Source organism: Meles meles, chromosome 21 (assembly GCF_922984935.1).
Source record: "Meles meles chromosome 21, mMelMel3.1 paternal haplotype, whole genome shotgun sequence".
Taxonomy (NCBI): Eukaryota; Metazoa; Chordata; class Mammalia; order Carnivora; family Mustelidae; genus Meles; species Meles meles.
Genome location: NC_060086.1, coordinates 18,960,356 through 18,979,326, shown reverse-complemented (window position 1 = coordinate 18,979,326; position 18,971 = coordinate 18,960,356).

Here is an 18,971-nt window from a genome sequence, read left to right as displayed (position 1 = left end):
GATTTATATATTATCAGGACAAACACAAATTCACAGAAACACTGACAGAAGGAAAAATTGGGAGAGTGGCTATAAATTCTCAGTGTGGGTGAGGAAGGTTATTTTGATTCTTTCTGAAGGTATCTTGATGTTTTTGTTAAGGAACTCAACGTTCCTAAGTTACAGGGGGATTAGAAACTGGTTTGTGTATAGGGGTAGCATTGATTGGGGAAAGGGGATTACCTTGAAGTTTAACTCTATATGTATAGTAGAAAATAAAAATTAAAAAAGAATAAATTAGACTAAACTAAGTTAAAATTAAAAAAGAATTAAAAAAATAGAAAAGCAAAAGAAAAACACAGTGTATGTATCAAAAAGTTCAGGTTAGAAGGTTATTAAAGAATTTGATGTACTGGACATCTCAGTGTGGTGGTAAATAGGTTAAAAAATTATCTGTATGTATAAGAAAAAGAACCAGAATATTGGTAAAGAGTTAAAAATAAAAGTTGTATTTATGAAGTAGTGGTGGTTGTTCTCTTGTAGTCTTTTTTTTTTTTTTCTTCCTTCCTGGTTGGTTTTCTCGGGGAGGGGCCTGCCAAGTGGGTTTTTAGATAATGATGTTCCCTGAGTTAGTTCCTCCCGCTCCCCTCAAGGGGGTGAGCTCTGAGGAAACTGTTTTTTTCAGCCTTTTGTTCTCTGGGGGTTTTTATGTTCTTTCATCTGCTTTCTCTCGCCTTGACAGCTTTTGATGGTTTTTGGAGGTTTAGAGGAGAGCAAACTGCACCCCGACCTCCCTCTCAGAGAGAAGCCTCAGAATGTTTTGCAAGAGCTGCTGGCAGAGTTGGTTCTGAGGCACTGTCCCTGGGGATGCAGAAGCTACTCGTTGTACCCAAAACCAGGGCAGCGGTGGCTGTCTGGGCAGCTCCAGACCGCCAGAGAGGTTCGGAGCAGAGATCGCACACTGAGATTTTCCCGCTGTCCCGGGCTGGGAATGTCTGGTTTTTCTGGATGCCAGAGCTCCAGGCTAGTGTCTATGAGCACCTTTCCCAAGGGAGGGTGTGGGACGCATGTGTTTCAGGATTGCCGTGTGGCCAGGATCCCAGCCCATCATGGGAGCCAGACCCCACTCGTTCTCGGGCACACTGGCGTTCAGGCGCACTGGTGGCTCAGGAATGGAGACTTGATTTCTCCACCGCACTCTCTTTGGCTCAGCGCCAGGGGAGACTGTCCTGGGTCCAGGGACTTAGGTTTCTGACCCTAACCACCCAGGTTCCCACTATTACCCCCGCGATCCTTTGCTCGTTGTTTTTTTAGGGCTTTCAACCAGACTCCAAGTTAATGCTGGTCCCCAGACGCAGAGCACTCTCGTTTTGGGATATTACTTTCCAATTGGTCACCTCTGGTGGCTCCCTCCCCCTTTTGTTTATCTTCCGATATCAGTCCGACGCTCCCAGTCTGCTTTACCTGCCACTGGCGTCTTCTGCTCCTGTAGAGATCCAGACGTGTATAATTCTGATCTCAGGCTGATTTCATGGGTGGTCGGAGTTCTTTGGTAGGTAATCAGCTCACTTTAGGGTACAGGTTGAAATGGTGCATCCTCCTACTTCCCCGCCATCTTCCCAAAAGCCTTTCTGTATTTTCATTGTTAGTGTATAAGAAAGCCACTGATTTCTGTACATTGACTTTGTATCCTGCCACGTTACTGAATTGCTGTATGAGTTCTAGTAGTTTGGGGGTGGTCTTTGGGGTTTTCCATATAAAGAATCATGTCATCTGCGAAGAGAGAAAGTTTGACTTCTTCCTTGCCAATTTGGATACATTTTATTTCTCTTTGTTGTCTGATTGCCGTTACTGGGACTTCTAATACTATGTTGAACAAGAGTGGTGAGAGTGATCAAAAGCTTCTGCACAGCAAAGGAAACAGTCAACAAAACAAAGATGCAACCCACAGAATGGGGGAAGATATTTGCAAGTGACAGAACAGACAAAAGGTTGATATCCAGGATCTATAAAGAACTTCTCAAACTCAACACACACAAAGCAGATAATCATGTCAAAAAATGGGCAGAAGATATGAACAGACACTTCTCCAGTGAAGACATACAAATGGCTATCAGACACATGAAAAAATGTTCATCATCACTAGCCATCAGGGAGATTCAAATTAAAACCACATTGAGATACCACCTTACACCAGTTAGAATAGCCAACTTTAGCAAGACAGAAAACAACATGTGTTGGAGGGGATGTGGAGAAAGGGGAACCCTCTTAAACTGTTGATGGGAATGAAAGTTTGTGCAGCCACTTTTTGGAACAGTGTGGAGATTCCTCTTCCACACTGTGTGTGGTGCATAAACAATGAATTCTGTTACACTGAAAAGAAATAAATAATAAAAAAAAAGAAAATGAGGTTGTTGGGAAGTTAATTTTCTCTATGCTCTGTAAACCGGAGACAAGAATTTTATGATTTAATTACAGTTGTTAGCCCTTTTTTGTGAGAGGCTTAAATTGAGCTAAGCATTTTTTTCCATTTTATTTATTTTTTCAGCGTAACAGTATTCATTCTTTTTGCACAACACCCAGTGCTCCATGCAAAACGTGCCCTCCCCATTACCCACCACCTGTTCCCCCAACCTCCCACCCCTGACCCTTCAAAACCCTCAGGTTGTTTTTCAGAGTCCATAGTCTCTTATGGTTCGCCTCCCCTTCCAAATTTTTTTTTTTAATAAACATATAATGTATTTTTATCCCCAGGGGTACAGGTCTGTGAATCGCCAGATTTACACACTTCACAGCACTCACGATAGCACTTACCCTCCCCAATGTCCATAGCCCCCTCCCCCTGTCCCAATCCCACCTCCCCCCAGCAACCCCCAGATTCTTCTGTGAGATTAAGAGTCATTTATGGTCTGTCTCCCTCCCAATCCCATCTTGTTTCATTTATTCTTCTCCTATCCCCCTAACCCCCCATGTTGCTTCTCCATGTCCTCATATCAGGGAGATCATTTGATAGTTGTCTTTCTCCGATTGACTTATTTCACTAAGCATGATACGCTCTAGTTCCATCCACGTCGTCGCAAATGGCATGATTTCATTTCTTTTGATGGCTGCATAGTATTCCATTGTGTATATATACCACTTCTTCTTTATCCATTCATCTGTTGATGGACATCTAGGTTCTTTCCATAGTTTGGCTATTGTAGACATTGCTGCTATAAACATTCGGGTACACGTGCCCCTTCGGATCACTATGTTTGTATCTTTAGGGTAAATACCCAGTAGTGCAATTGCTGGGTCATAGGGTAGTTCTATTTTCAACATTTTGAGGAACCTCCATGTTGTTTTCCAGAGTGGTTGCACCAGCTCGCATTCCCACCAACAGTGGAGGAGGGTTCCCCTTTCTCCACATCCTCTCCAGCATCTGTCATTTCCTGACTTGTTAATTTTAGCCATCCTGACTGGTGTGAGGTGATATCTCATTGTGGTTTTGATTTGTATTTCCCTGATGCCGAGTGACGTGGAGCACTTTTTCATGTGTCTGTTGGCCATCTGGATGTCTTCTTTGCAGAAATGTCTGTTCATGTCCTCTGCCCATTTCTTGATTGGATTGTTTGTTCTTTGGGTGTTGAGTTTGCTAAGTTCCTTATAGATTTTGGATACTAGCCCTTTATCTGATATGTCGTTTGCAAATATCTTCTCCCATTCTGTCAGTTGTCTTTTGGTTTTGTTAACTGTTTCCTTTGCTGTGCAAAAGCTTTTGATCTTGATGAAATCCCAATAGTTCATTTTTGCCCTTGCTTCCCTTGCCTTTGCCGTTGTTCCTAGGAAGATGTTGCTACGGCTGAGGTCGAAGAGGTTGCTGCCTGCATTCTCCTCAAGGATTTTGATGGATTCCTTTCTCACATTGAGGTCCTTCATCCATTTGGAGTCTATTTTCGTGTGTGGTGTAAGGAAGTGGTCCAATTTCATTTTTCTGCATGTGGCTGTCCAATTTTCCCAGCACCATTTATTGAAGAGGCTGTCTTTTTTCCATTGGACATTCTTTCCTGCTTTGTCGAAGATGAGTTGGCCATAGAGTTGAGGGTCGATTTCTGGGCTCTCTATTCTGTTCCACTGATCTATGTGTCTGTTTTTGTGCCAGTACCATGCTGTCTTGATGATGACAGCTTTGTAATAGAGCTTGAAGTCCGGAATTGTGATGCCACCAACTTTGGCTTTGTTCTTCAATATTCCTTTGGCTATTCGAGGTCTTTTCTGGTTCCATATAAATTTTAGGATTATTTGTTCCATTTCTTTGAAAAAAATGGATGGTATTTTGATAGGGATTGCATTAAATGTGTAGATTGCGTTAGGTAGCATAGACATTTTCACAATATTTATTCTTCCAATCCAGGAGCATGGAACATTTTTCCATTTTTTTGTGTCTTCCTCAATTTCTTTCATGAATACTTTATACTTTTCTGTGTATAGATTCTTAGTCTCTTTGGTTAGGTTTATTCCTAGGTATCTTATAGTTTTGGGTACAATTGTAAATGGGATTGACTCCTTAATTTCTCTTTCTTCTGTCTTGTTGTTGGTGTACAGAAATGCAACTGATTTCTGTGCATTGATTTTATATCCTGACACTTTACTGAATTCCTGTACAAGTTCTAGCAGTTTTGGAGTGAAGTCTTTTGGGTTTTCCACATATAGTATCATATCATCTGCAAAGAGTGATAGTTTGACTTCTTCTTTACCAATTTGGATGCCTTTAATTTCTTTTTGTTGTCTGATTGCTGAGGCTAGGACTTCTAGTACTATGTTGAATAGCAGTGGTGATAATGGACATCCCTGCCGTGTTCCTGACCTTAGCGGAAAAGCTTTCAGTTTTTCTCCATTGAGAATGATATTTGCGGTGGGTTTTTCATAGATGGCTTTGATAATATTGAGGTATGTGCCCTCTATCCCCACACTTTGAAGAGTTTTGATCAGGAAGGGATGCTGTACTTTGTCAAATGCTTTTTCAGCATCTATTGAGAGTATCATATGGTTCTTGTTCTTTCTTTTATTAATGTGTTCTATCACATTGATTGATTTGCGGATGTGGAACCAACCCTGCAGCCCTGGAATAAATCCCACTTGATCGTGGTGAATAATCCTTTTAATGTACTGTTGAATCCTATTGGCTAGTATTTTGGCGAGAATTTTTGCGTCTGTGTTCATCAAGGATATTGGTCTGTAGTTTTCTTTTTTGGTGGGATCCTTGTCTGGTTTTGGGATCAAGGTGATGCTGGCCTCATAGAATGAGTTTGGAAGTTTTCCTTCCGTTTCTATTTTTTGGAACAGTTTCAGGAGAATAGGAATTAGTTCTTCTTTAAATGTTTGGTAGAATTCCCCTGGGAAGCCGTCTGGCCCTGGGCTTTTGTTTGTTTGGAGATTTTTGATGACTGTTTCAATCTCCTTACTGGTTATGGGCCTGTTCAGGTTTTCTATTTCTTCCTGGTTCAGTTGTGGTAGTTTATATGTCTCTAGGAATGCATCCATTTCTTCCAGATTGTCCAATTTGTTGGCGTAGAGTTGCTCATAGTATGTTCTTATAATTGTCTGTATTTCTTTGGTGTTAGTTGTGATCTCTCCTCTTTCATTCATGATTTTATTGATTTGGGTCCTTTCTCTTTTCTTTTTGATGAGTCTGGCCAGGGGTTTATCAATCTTATTGATTCTTTCAAAGAACCAGCTCCTAGTTTCATTGATTTTTTCTATTGTTTTTTTGGTTTCTAGTTCATTGATTTCTGCTCTGATCTTTATGATTTCTCTTCTCCTGCTGGGTTTAGGGTTTCTTTCTTGTTCTTTCTCCAGCTCCTTTACGTGTAGGGTTAGGTTGTGTACTTAAGACCTTTCTTGTTTCTTGAGAAAGGCTTGTACCGCTATATATTTTCCTCTCAGGACTGCCTTTGCTGTGTCCCACAGATTTTGAACTGTTGTGTTTTCATTATCATTTGTTTCCATGAATTTTTTCAATTCTTCTTTAATTTCCTGGTTGACCCATTCATTCTTTAGAAGGATGCTGTTTAGTCTCCATGTATTTGGGTTCTTTCCAGCTTTCCTCTTGTGATTGAGTTCTAGCTTCAGAGCATTGTGGTCTGAAAATATGCTGGGAATGATCCTAGTCTTTTGGTGCCGGTTGAGACCTGATATGTGACCCAGGATGTGATCTATTCTGGAGAAGGTTCCATGTGCACTAGAGAAGAATGTGTATTCTGTTGCTTTGGGATGAAATGTTCTGAATAGATCTGTGATGTCCATCTGGTCCAGTGTGTCATCTAAGGCCTTTATTTCCTTGTTGATCTTTGGCTTGGATGATCTGTCCATTTCAGTGAGGGGAGTGTTCAAGTCCCCTACTATTATTGTATTATTATTGATGTGTTTCTTTGATTTTGTTATTAATTGGTTGATATAGTTGGCTGCTCCCACGTTAGGGGCATAGATATTGAAAATTGTTAGATCTTCTTGTTGGACAGACCCTTTGAGTAGGATATAGTGTCCTTCCTCATCTCTTATTATAGTCTTTGGCTTAAAATCTAATTGATCTGATATAAGGATTGCCACCCCAGCTTTCTTCTGATGCCCATTAGCATGGTAAATTGTTTTCCACCCTCTCACTTTAAATCTGGAGGTATCTTCGCGTCTAAAATGAGTTTCTTGTAGGCAACATACTGATGGGTTTTGTTTTTTTATCCATTCTGATACCCTGTGTCTTTTGATTGGAGCATTTAGCCCATTAACATTCAGGGTAACTATTGAGAGATATGAATTTAGTGCCATTATTAGTCAGTAAGGTGACCGTTACTGTATATTGTCTCTGTACCTTTCTGATCTACTACTTTTAGGCTCCCTCTTTGCTTAGAGGACCCCTTTCAATATTTCCTGTAGAGCTGGTTTGGTGTTTGCAAATTCTTTCAGTTTTTGTTTGTCCTGGAAGCTTTTGATCTCTTCGTCTATTTTCAATGATAGCCTAGCTGGATAGAGTATTCTTGGCTGCAGGTTTTTCTTGTTTAGTGCTCTGAATATATCATGCCAGCTCTTTCTGGCCTGCCAGGTCTCTGTGGATAAGTCTGCCGCCAATCTAATATTTTTACCATTGTATGTTACAGACTTCTTTTCTCGGGCTGCTTTCAGGATTTTCTCTTTGTCGCTAAGACTTGTAAATTTTACTATTAGGTGACGGGGTGTGGACCTATTCTTGTTGACTTTGAGGGGGGTTCTCTGCATCTCCTGGATTTTGATGCTTTTTCCCTTTGCCATATTAGGGAAATTCTCTCCAATGATTCTCTCCAATAGACCTTCTGCTCCCCTCTCTGTTTCTTCTTCTTCTGGAATCCCAATTATTCTAATGTTGTTTCGTCTTATGGTGTCACTTATCTCTCGAATTCTCCCCTCATGGTCCTGTAGCTGTTTGTCCCTCTTTTGTTCGGCTTCTTTATTCTCTGTCATTTGGTCTTCTATATCACTAATTCTTTCTTCTGCCTCATTTATCCTAGCAGTGAGAGCCTCCATTTTTGATTGCACCTCATTAATAGCTTTTTTGATTTCAACTTGGTTAGATTTTAGTTCTTTAATTTCTCCAGAAAGGGCTTTAATATCTCCAGAGAGGGTTTCTCTAATATCTTCCATGCCTTTTTCAAGCCCGGCTAGAATGTTCAGAATCGTCATTCTGAACTCTTGATCTGACATATTACCAACGTCTGTGTTGATTAGGTCCCTAGCCTTCGGTACTGTCTCTTGTTCTTTTGTTTGTGGTGATTTTTTCCGCCTTGTCATTTTGTCCAGATAAGAGGATATGAAGGAGCAAATAAACTACTAAAAGCGTGGCAAAGACCCCGGAAAAATGCGCTGTAACCAAATCAGAAGAGACCCCTAATTGTGGGAGGGAGAAAGGGGATAAAAACAGGTTCTGAAAAAAAAAAGAAAAAAATTTAAAAAATAAAACAAATAAAGAAAAAATATAAAAAAGAAAGAAAAAATATATATATTTAGATAAACTAGTCAAAAAACGTTAAAAAAGAAAAGGGTAAAAGTTTTAAAAAATTTAGCAGAAGAAGAAAGAAGAAAAAAAAATTGAAGTAGTCGCAAGACTAAAGAATCATGGGGAAAAAGCCATGAGTTCCGTGCTTTGCTTTCTCCTCCTCTGGAATTGCTCTGCTTTCTTAGGAATTGAACCTACTTTCCTTGATAGATGAACTTCGTCCTGGCTGGATATTTTGTTGTTCTTCTGTGGGAGGGGCCTGTTATAGTGATTCTCAAGTGTCTTTGCCCGAGGCGGGATTGCACCGCCCTTACCGGCGGCCGGACTAAGTAATCGGCTCGGGTTCGCTTTTGGGAGCTTCTGTTCCCTGAACGCTTTCTGTAGAGTTCCGGAGGACAGGAATGAAAATGGCGGCTTCCTAGTCTCCAGCCCGGAGGAGCCGAGAGCCTGGGGCCCCACTCCTCAGTGCGCCCCCAGAGGACAGCACCCAAACACTCCCGTATCCCCAGCCTCTAGCCGCGCTCCGAGCTCACCCAGCCCGCGACCAGTTCAAGGTAACCCCGAGCTGAGAGTTCAGTCCTCAGCTCTGTCTCTGCAGCTGGCTTCTCTATTCTAATACCTGCGAGCTCTGAGACACTCTGACACCCCCGATCCTTCTGTGACCCTGCGGGACCTGGGGCCACGCTGACCCCGCGTGGGCTTCACCCTGGTTTAGCCTCTGGAGCAATGTCCCTCCGTGGAACAGACTTTTAAAAGTCCTGATTTTGTGCTCCGTTGCTCCGCCGCTTGCCGGGAGCCGGCCCCTCCCCCCGCGGTCTATCTTCCCGTCATCTTAGATTCACTTCTCCGCCAGTCCTACCTTTCAGAAAGTGGTTGATTTTCTGTTTCTAGAGTTGCTGTTCTTTTCTTCACTCTCCCGTTGGATTTGTAGGTGTTTGCAATGTTTAGATAAGCTATCGAGCTGATCTCCTGCTACCTGATGTAGTCTCAGGCTGCTACTTCTCCGCCATCTTGACTCCAGTAACCATTATTCTGACTTCTAAAACCATAGATCAATTTTGTCTGCTCACTTATACAAATGGAGTCATACAGTCTGTACGTCTTTGTGTCTGACTTCTTTCTCTCCAAATAACGTCTGTGAGATTTATACATGTCATTGTCCATATCTGTATCAATAGTTCATTCTTCATCATTATGTAGAATCCCATTCTATGAACATACCTAACATGTACTTCACTCTACTTTTGGTGAGAGAATGGAATTGTTTCCCATCTGGGATAACATGAATAAAGTTGCTATACATATTATTGTATATGTCTGTTGCTGAATGCTTGCAGAATTTTTATGATTGATATATATCTAGGAGTAGAGATGCGGAATCATAAGGTGTACATAGTTTAAGTTTAATTAAGTTATTACCACACAGTTTTTTAATTCCTAATGTATACTCCTATCACAGTGAAAGCTAAATAAAAGTTGAATAAAAGTTACAATTGCATAATTATGCTGAGCAAAATAAGTCAGTCAGAGAAAGACAAATATCATATGATTTCACTCATGTGGAATTTAAGAAACAAAACAAATGCACACACAGAGAGAGGCAAACCAGGGAAGAAGCTTATAGCTGCAGGAACAAACTCATGGTCTCCGTAAGGGAGGTGGGTGGGGACATGAGTGAAACAGGTGATGGGGATTGAGGAGGGCACTGATGAGCACTGGATTTTGTACTGTGTGCTGAATCGCTAAATCCTACACTTGAAACTAATATTATACTGTATGTTAACTAACCAGAATTTAAAATAAAATAAAATCGCCTGGGTGGCTCAGTGGGTTAAAGCCTCTGTGTTCGGCTCAGGTCATGATCCCAGGGTCCTGGGATCGAGCCCCGCATCAAGCTCTCTGCTAAGCAGGGAGCCTGCTTCCTCCTCTCTCTGCCTACTTGTGATCTCTGTCAAATAAATATTTAAAAAAAAGTTCTATTAGGTCCATACTCTCAACAACACTTGTTATTATGAATCTTTCAAACTTTAGTTATCCCTATAAGCATGGAGTATTATTTCATCAGAATTTTTGAATTATTTTAAGGGCCATGTAGTAGTTCCTTCTGTCAAGATGATAAAGTATTTTAGTTTACTAGTCTTTAATTTGTTGGAGGCTTGTTTTTGTTTTCTTCTTAATTCTTTACTTTAAAAAACAACTGGATAATTATCCTTTAATATTAAATTTTTGTGTACCAATACCAGAAATTAAAAGAGAGTTATCACTACAGATCTTAAACACTTAAAAAAGTTAGGGGCGCCTTGGTGGCTCAGTTGATTAAGTGTTTGCCTCAGCATTTTTGGCTGAGGTCATGATCTCAGGGTCATAGAATCGAGCCCCGTTTCAGGCTCTGTGCTCAGGAAGGAACATGCCTGAGATTCTCTCTCTCCCTCTACCCCTGTACCAATCTCTCACAATCTCTCTCTAACATACATAAATCAATCTTCTTTAAAAAAAGATAACAAGAAAATACTATGAGCAGTTTTATGTCAACAGATACAACAATGTAGATGAAATGGAAAGATGCCTTGAAAAATATACCTTAGTGGCACCCAGGTGTCCCAGTGTGTTAAGCCTCTGCCTTCAGCTTTGGTCATTATTTCAGGGTCCTGGGATTGAGCCCAAATCAGGTTCCCTGCTTCCCCCTCCTCCTCTGCCTGCCTGTCTACTTGTGATCTCTCTCTCTCTCTCTGTGTCAAATAAATAAGTAAAATCTTTAAAAAAAAAAGAAAAAATATAACAACACAAAATAAAACAAAAATCTGAATGATTCAATATCTATTTTAATAACTGAAATAATTATTAACAACTTTTCCAGAAAGAAAGTCCTAATTCCAAGTAGTTTTACTGGAAAATCCTATCAAACATTTATGCAAGAAATAACACCAAAATTACAAAAACCCTTTCAGACAGTAAAGGAGCAAGTAACACTGGATGTTATCAGCTTGTAAGCCTTTGCCAATGTGAAAAATGAAAAACCTTTCATGTTAATCTTATTTGTCCTTTGATTACTAGTAAGACTGGAGTGTTTCTATTTAAAGATTTTTTTGAAAGAGAGAGACAGTGAGAGAGGGAACACAAGCAGAGGCAATGGGAAAGGGAGAAGCAGGCTTCCCACTGAGCAGGGAGCCGGATGTGAGGCGCGATCCCAGGACCCTGGGACCATGAGCGGAGCTGAAGGGAGATACTTAACAACTGAACCCACCCAGGTGCCCAGAAGTGTTTCTTTTTTAAAAAAAAATGTATTTATTTGAGAGAGAGAGAGAGATCACAAGTAGGCAGAGAGGCAGGCAGATAGAGAGAGCGGGGGAAGATGGCTCCCTTCTGAGCAAAGAGCCTGATATGGGTCTTGATCCCAGGACCCTGAGATCATGACCCAAGCTGAAGGCAGGGGTTTAACCCACTGAGCCACCCAGGTGCCCCAGATTGAAGTTTTTTGTATATTTACTGTCCTTTTCCCATTTAAAAATCTGAATGTTTGTCTTTTTCTGACTGTTTTTTTAAGGTTTATTGATTTATTTGAGAGAGGGAGAGAGAACACAAGTTAAGATGGGAAGGCAGAGGAAGAGAAAGACATAGAGAAGAGAGAATATCAAGCAGGCTCCCAGTGCATGTGGAGGCTGGCACTGACATGGGGCTCAGTCTGACAACTAAAAGTTCATGACCTGAGCCAAAATCCATCAAGACTTGGACACCTAACTGAGTGAGACTGAGCAGAGGGTGGTGTGCTGATTATGAAAGTAAAAGTCCTGAGTTCGCAGTCCCTCTACCTACATGCTATGGTCTAAAATACCTGCTTGTCATTAGAGCACTTTTGATCTAAGGTATTATCCAAAGACCACAACTGTGGGAGAGAGGGATCACGAATCCAGTCACTCCTCATTTACTAGATTTTCAGTAGTGCACTAAGGCACAAGGAGACAAGGCAGTTTGGTTTTGATGGAGAAAGAAGACAGGTCATGAAAAACCAGAATATAAAAACCATAAAACTCCATAGTCCTGAAAGAGGTCCTATGCAGCCAGATAAGTGGAGTTAAAGAAGCAAAACAAGCCCTTCTGGTAAAATATTTCATTACAGACCAGGGCCTATATCGTATTTGTCTGGGGGATAATCTGTTCGGGGAACCAGAAAAGTAATAAGACAAAGGAAAGTGCAGTATTATAATTCTTCTCAGAGAGACTGAGAGTGTGTGGCTGGTAGTAATTTGGGATATTGTCTAAGAAACCCAAAGGACATATGAGTGAAAGGTGGAAGTTGCTAACCACCTACCTAAGCAAAGTAGATCAGACCAACCACAGGGATTTGCTTCTGACTGAGAGGGGCACACAAGTCTGGGGCCAGAGGTGCTTTGCTTGGCACCCTGGGGATGAGTCTGCACACTGTCACCTATATCTTTCTTTTTCATCCTTCCCCATGCAGCGAACAGCTTTTCCTCCAAACAGATGTTGAACAAGTGTATAAAGGATGTTGGTTAAATTTTCATTATGAAGAATATTGGGCTCCCCGAAGGGCTGCACATCTCAGTCTCACCCCGGCTGCAGGAAGGTGGAGAGAAGAGAAGGGGAGAGATGCCGCGCTTTTCCTGGTGCTCACTTGAATCCGCAAGCTCTCCAGCTTGCTCCCTCCTCCGTTCCTGACAAAACAAAGAGAAAAAGAAGAAAAGGGTGAAAGTCGAAGGATGTATTTGGTTAAAAAACACCAGAACTCCTTTCCCCTGCCTATAACATAAGGGTGATAGAGCTCCAACATCTCCTATCCCCCATTCCAAAATCGGAGAAGCTCTGAAAAATAAACTACTTCTCATATTTCATCTGATGCAAAACCTGACCTATTAGGAAGTGAAACTCTCTGTTGTCTTTATCCTAATCAGTAGACATATTCATATATTTCAATGCAGAAATATTTATTGGTATGATTTCAAGATGCAGCTCCATGGTTTTGTGTACCATATCACCTTTATAAAGGCTGAGAAACAATGAATTCTAACGCATTAGCCCTATGGTTTTCAGATAAGAAATTATACTGAAAGATATTTCACAAGCGCTAAGTGAGAAAATGTTCACAAAGCACCCAGAACAGCGCCTGACACCCAAGAAACAGGAATTCCATTTTCTCCTGCCCATGTTTGGCTTGTTTGGAGAAGGAGCCCTTCTTCAGAAATTAGCTCCAGGCTGGCTTACGGGGATCAGGTATTACCAATGAGGTACTGAGTGAAAATATTTGCAACTTATACAACAGACAGAGAGCTAATATCTCTAATATATCCAGAATTCTTAAAGAAGAAAAAGACCAAACTTGGTAGGAAAATAGGAAAAATACATGAATAGATAGTTTACAGGAAATGATAAGCAAATGTTCCTTAAACATTAAAAAAAAAAAAAACCCACAGACGGTTACAAAAGGGAAGGGATGGAGTGATGGGGTAATCGGGTGATGGGTCCTGAGGAGGGTAGGTGTGGTCATGAACACTGGGTGTTACAAGCAACTAATGAATCTTTGAACACTACATCAGAAACTAATGATGTAGTATATGTTGGTTAATGGGACATAATAAATGATGATGATGATGATGATGCTGATGATGCTGATGATGATGATAATAATAAATAAGCTACCCTTGGGAGCCTTCTTGTTTTCTGCTCTCTTCAATCCAGGTCCCTGTTCCCTCTTCAGGCACTCTCTCCTTCCTTTCCAAACTCCCGTCTGAGAACCATGGGCTGAACAATGTAGAAAGCAAAGGAGGACCAAACTGCAACAACAATCAAATACAAAACCAGAGTAGGAGGTTCCAGCCCTCTCTCAGCAACTCAACACAGTCTACAGAGCATCCACAAGATATAGATCTTGATGGCAAACCATCTGAATCCCACAGCTGTCTCCATACATCTGTCCAAATCCATATCCACTGTGGAGGACACATTGATTTTAGGCCCATAGAGACTGTTACAAAAATGCTCCCGATTTACTTTGGCCATAAGGGAAATTTCAATCTGTTTCAGAGACATGAAATCACACAGAGGATGTGGTGGTAACATAATGTGCTAGAAATCACTGATAAAAAAACTAACCAGAAATTCCCATATGTTTAGAAATTGAGAAGTACCTATATCGATGAAATAGGAGTAAAGAAATAGAAAAGAAAAAGAGCTACATTGGAACTGAATGATATGAGCATGATACAATCATAATCAAATATGTCTTTGGCTGAGAATATCCTGGAAATGTGGTGTGAGAACACTGTATGGTCTCAAAATCATGCCTAATAGACTGAAACCTCTAAATCCTATGTGGTGGAGGAGAACGCAAACCCATCCTGACATAGCCCTGCTGTCATTTCCTACCAATATCCCAGGCCCCTCCTCTGACCCTGCACAGGCCCCCAGATTGACTGGCACCATGTGGTAGCCTCAAGAGCCTCCACCAAGCATGTCAAGCTGTCCTCTGACCCAGGAAGTGGGATATAGTCCTGTAGACATGCTTTGACCAGTGAGATGTGCGAGGGAGTGAGGAGTGCCACCTCGAACAGAACACCTGGGACTGAGTCTGGCTCTCCCTCTGTCCATCTCATATAGCACCTGGCAGTTACCTATGGTGGGTGCTCTTTTATCCTGATCCCACAAAGACCATGTGGACATGTGGCAGGTGCTAGAAACATACTTCCCTAATAGAAGCCACTAAGGCACAGGGCTACAGTTACTCACAGTAACATCTGGCCCTTCCTAACTGGCATGCATTCTCCAGTCTTCTCTCTGCGAGGCACCACAGCCTTAAAGGCGAAGCATGAACTCTGTTGTCTGAGACACAGTGTTTGATTTCCACCTCTGCCCATTTCTTCACTCCAACCTCAGGCAACTTACTGTGAGTCTCTGAGTCTCCATTTATACTATATAAGGTGGATGGTTCTACCATCTCAGGTTTGGGGGGGGATTAAGGAAATAATAATACACATAAAGTTTGAGCCAGCACCTGGCACACACAGGAAATGTTCAATAAATTTTTGCTGTATATCTTTATGTCTTGAGTGTAAACATTCCAAAAGCTCAGAAATGTATTATGACAAAAGTTCAATTTTTGGCTTGTGTATCCTTTTGAACTGTGTTTTTCAACAAACAGTGTAATATTTACATTCATTGACAGTATTTTTCCTCTTAACGAGGCACTGTGCTCTTTTTAAGTTACAAATTATAGCTCTGCCTCAGCTTTTTATTTAATGTTAAATATTGTCAGTAATTTAATCATTTTTCTATTGTGAGGCATTTTCAGAGGCTGCACATGGCATCAAAAACAAATAAAGTAGATTAAAGTTTATCATGTATTGTAGGCTAGAATAAACACTTTGTTCACTTTTGTTTGTCATGTATCTATATATGTATGTATGTATGTGTATGTGTGTGTATATATATATGTATATATATATATATACATGTATATGTATATATATATACACACACAATTTAAAATGTACTCCCAGAGACTCTAAGATGGTGGAGAAAAGATGGTGGAGAAATAGGAGACCTTATTTTCCCCTGGTCGCAGGAATTCAGTTAGACAGTAATCAAATCATTCTGAACACCTGTGAACTCACCCGGAGATGTAAGAAAAGAGTAACTGCAACTCTAGGAATATAAAAGCGACCTCTTTCTACAAGGTAGGATGTGTGGAAAAGTGAATTTGCGTTGATATATGGGAAGATAAACTGCAGGGAGGTAACAAAATGATATGGCAGATATATATAATGATATATATGGCAGCTATATAAAATGATATAGCAGAGGACTGCAAAGTAAGGACTTTTACAAGTTTGCGCTGATGAGGGATATTCCTGCCTGAAAGGTACCCAGGTGGTGAAGCAGGGCAGAATCCTAGGTGGGACAGTGTCATCTCGGGATGCCCAGGGTCACAGAAATAACAGGGTTCCCGAGTATGGCAGAGCTCCCAGGCACTGAAACGGGGACTCTTGCTGGAATCAAGCCCAGGAGTGGATCTCAGCTCCAGGTTGCCATAAGCCATGAACTGTGGCACAATCAGGTGACTGCTTTCTGAACAGGGACCCAGCAACAGCACACGGGCAAGATTCCCTCTCCTCCCTGGAAGGAGTGGCTTGGGTGTGCCCTGCAGGAGTCTCTAGGGTTTGGAGACTCAAACAGGGTCCCGCCCTGATATACAAATGCTCAGTCACAGGCTGGGTGAGCACAGAGAGAAGACGGAGACCAGGGAGCCAGGAGATTCACTGCTTTTCCCTGAGGGTGCACTGAGGAATGGGGCCTCAGACTCTTGGATCTGGGCCTGGACTTTGGGAGGCTGCCATTTTCATTCTCATCCTCTAAAAAGGCACAGAGAACCTTCAGGGAACAAAAGCCATAGCAAACTGGAGATTACTTAGCTTGACACCTAGGCAAGAGCCATGCAATTCTGACCCAGGGCAAAGATGCCACAGAATCAAGGCAACAGGCTCCTTCCCCAGAGGATCAGCAAGAACATACAGCCAAGTTTGCTGATCACTGAGAATGCCAAAACCCCAGTGCTAGGGGAATACAGCATATAGAATTCATGGTTTTTTTTTTTCCATGATTTTGTCTTTGGCTTTTTAAATTTTTTTTAAATTTTTTATTGTGTTGTTAGTCACCATAAGATATATCATTAGTTTTTGAGGCGGTGTTTCAAGATTCATTGTTTATGTACAACAGCCAGTGCTCCATGCAATATGTGCCCTCCTTAATACCTACCACCAGGGTCACCCATTCCCCCCCCCACGCCCTCCCCTCTAAAACCCTTAGTTTGTTTCTCAGTCTCTCATGATTCATCTCCCCATCTGATTTCTCCCAATTCACTTTTCCTTTCTTCTGCTGATGTCTTCCATGTTATTCCTTCTGTTCCACAAGTAAGTGAAACCATATGATAATTGACTTTCTCTGCTTGATTTAGTTCATTCAGCATAATCTCCTCCAGTCCCATCCACGTTGATGCAAAAGTTGAGTATTCATCCTTCCTGATGGCTGAGTAATATTCCATTGTATATTAAGGACCACATCTTCTTTATCCATTCACGATTTTGTCTTTCAATTTTAATTTTTTGTTCTCTTTCTTTTTTTCAACCAATTTATTTTGTCAACACTTCTTTAATCATAACTTTCATTTTTGTACTTAACTTTCTATCCTTCCATTATATTTAATTTTGTTTTTATAAATGTTTAAGTTTCTCTTTCTTTATAATTTTGGGGTGCAGTTTCTTCTAACAGACAAAAATACACCTTGAATCTAGGGTATTGCTCTCTTTGTTCTAACCGCCTAATTATACTGTCTTGTCTTCTTCCTCTTCCTCTTCCACTTCTTGTTTTGGTATGTTAGGTTTTTAGGGGGATTTTTTGTTTGTTTTCTTGAAGTCTTTTTAAATTTTCATCTTCACGGATACATTCTATCCTTTCAGTATATTTAATTTTATTTTTCTGTATATATGTGTGTACATATATAAACATATATACATATATATGTATACTTATGAATATATATGTTACAAGATTATATATATGGAAATCTGTAAATTTATAAAATATAGAAGTATTTTTCATAATATATATATAACATGATACTGTATATTGAATTTATTATTTATTTATATATATTTCATATGTATATTTATGGAAGATTTTCCTTCTATACAATTTTGAGGTGGAGTTTTTTTTTCTAACAAACCAAAAATTGCACTCAGGTTATGTAGGGTATTGCTCTGTTTTCCCTACATGTCCCATGATATTCTCCCTGTTCTGCTCACCTGGATGAGTAACTTCCCTTTTTCCTCTTTTTTTGGTTTTTGGACTTTTAAGTTTCATTTATAGGTAATACAATGGCAGTAACTACCTATTTTTTCATAGTTACTCTGAATGTAAATGGAATAAATGGACAATCAAAAGCCGTGGGGTTTAGGATTGGATGAAAAGGCCAAGACCCATCCATATTTTATCTAAAGAGAATCACTTTAGACCCAAAGACACCTCCATATTGAAAGTGAGGGGGCTTGGAAAAATATTTATCATGCTAATGGACATCAAAAGAAAACTGGGGTAGCAACCCTTATCAACCGACAAATTAATTTTAGGGGTGCCTGGGTGACTCAGTGGGTTAAAGCCTCTGCCTTCGGCTCAGGTCATGATCCCAGGGTCCTTCGATCGAGCCCCACATCCGGCTCTCTGCTCAGCAGGGAGGCTGCCTCCCTCTCTCTCTCTTTCTGCCTGCCTCTCTGTCTGCTTGTGATCTCTATCAAATAAATAAATAAAATCTTTAAAAAAAACTAGATTTTAGACCAGAGACTGTCATAAGAGATGAAGAACCTACTATATCATACTTAAAGGCTCTCTCAAACAAGAAGATCTAACAATGATAAATATTTGTGTTGCTAACACGGGAGCAGCCAATTATATAAGCCAATTATAACAAAATTAAAGAAACACAGCAACAATAATACAATAGTAGTAGGGGACTTGAACACCCCCCACACAGAAATGGACCTATCATGTAAGCAGAAGATCAACCAGGAAACAAGTGATTTGAATGACACAGAAGATCAACCAGGAAACAAGCGATTTGAATGACACAGGGCACCAGGTAGAATTCACATATATATTCAAAACATTCCATCCTAAAGCAAAAAAAAAAAAAAAAAAAAAAAGATATTTTTTCTTCAGTAAACATAGAACATTCTCCATAATAGATTACATACTGGGTCACAATCACATCTCAACTGGTACTAAAAGACTAGTATTATTCCTCACGTATCCTTAGACCCCAGTGCTGTGAATTTGGAATTCAATCACAAAAGGAAATTTGTAAAGAACTCACATACATGGAGGCTAAAGAGCATCCTACTGAAGAATGAATGGGTCAACCAGGAAATTAAAGAATAATTGAAAAAATTCATGGAAACAAATGAAAATGAAAAAAAACAATGGT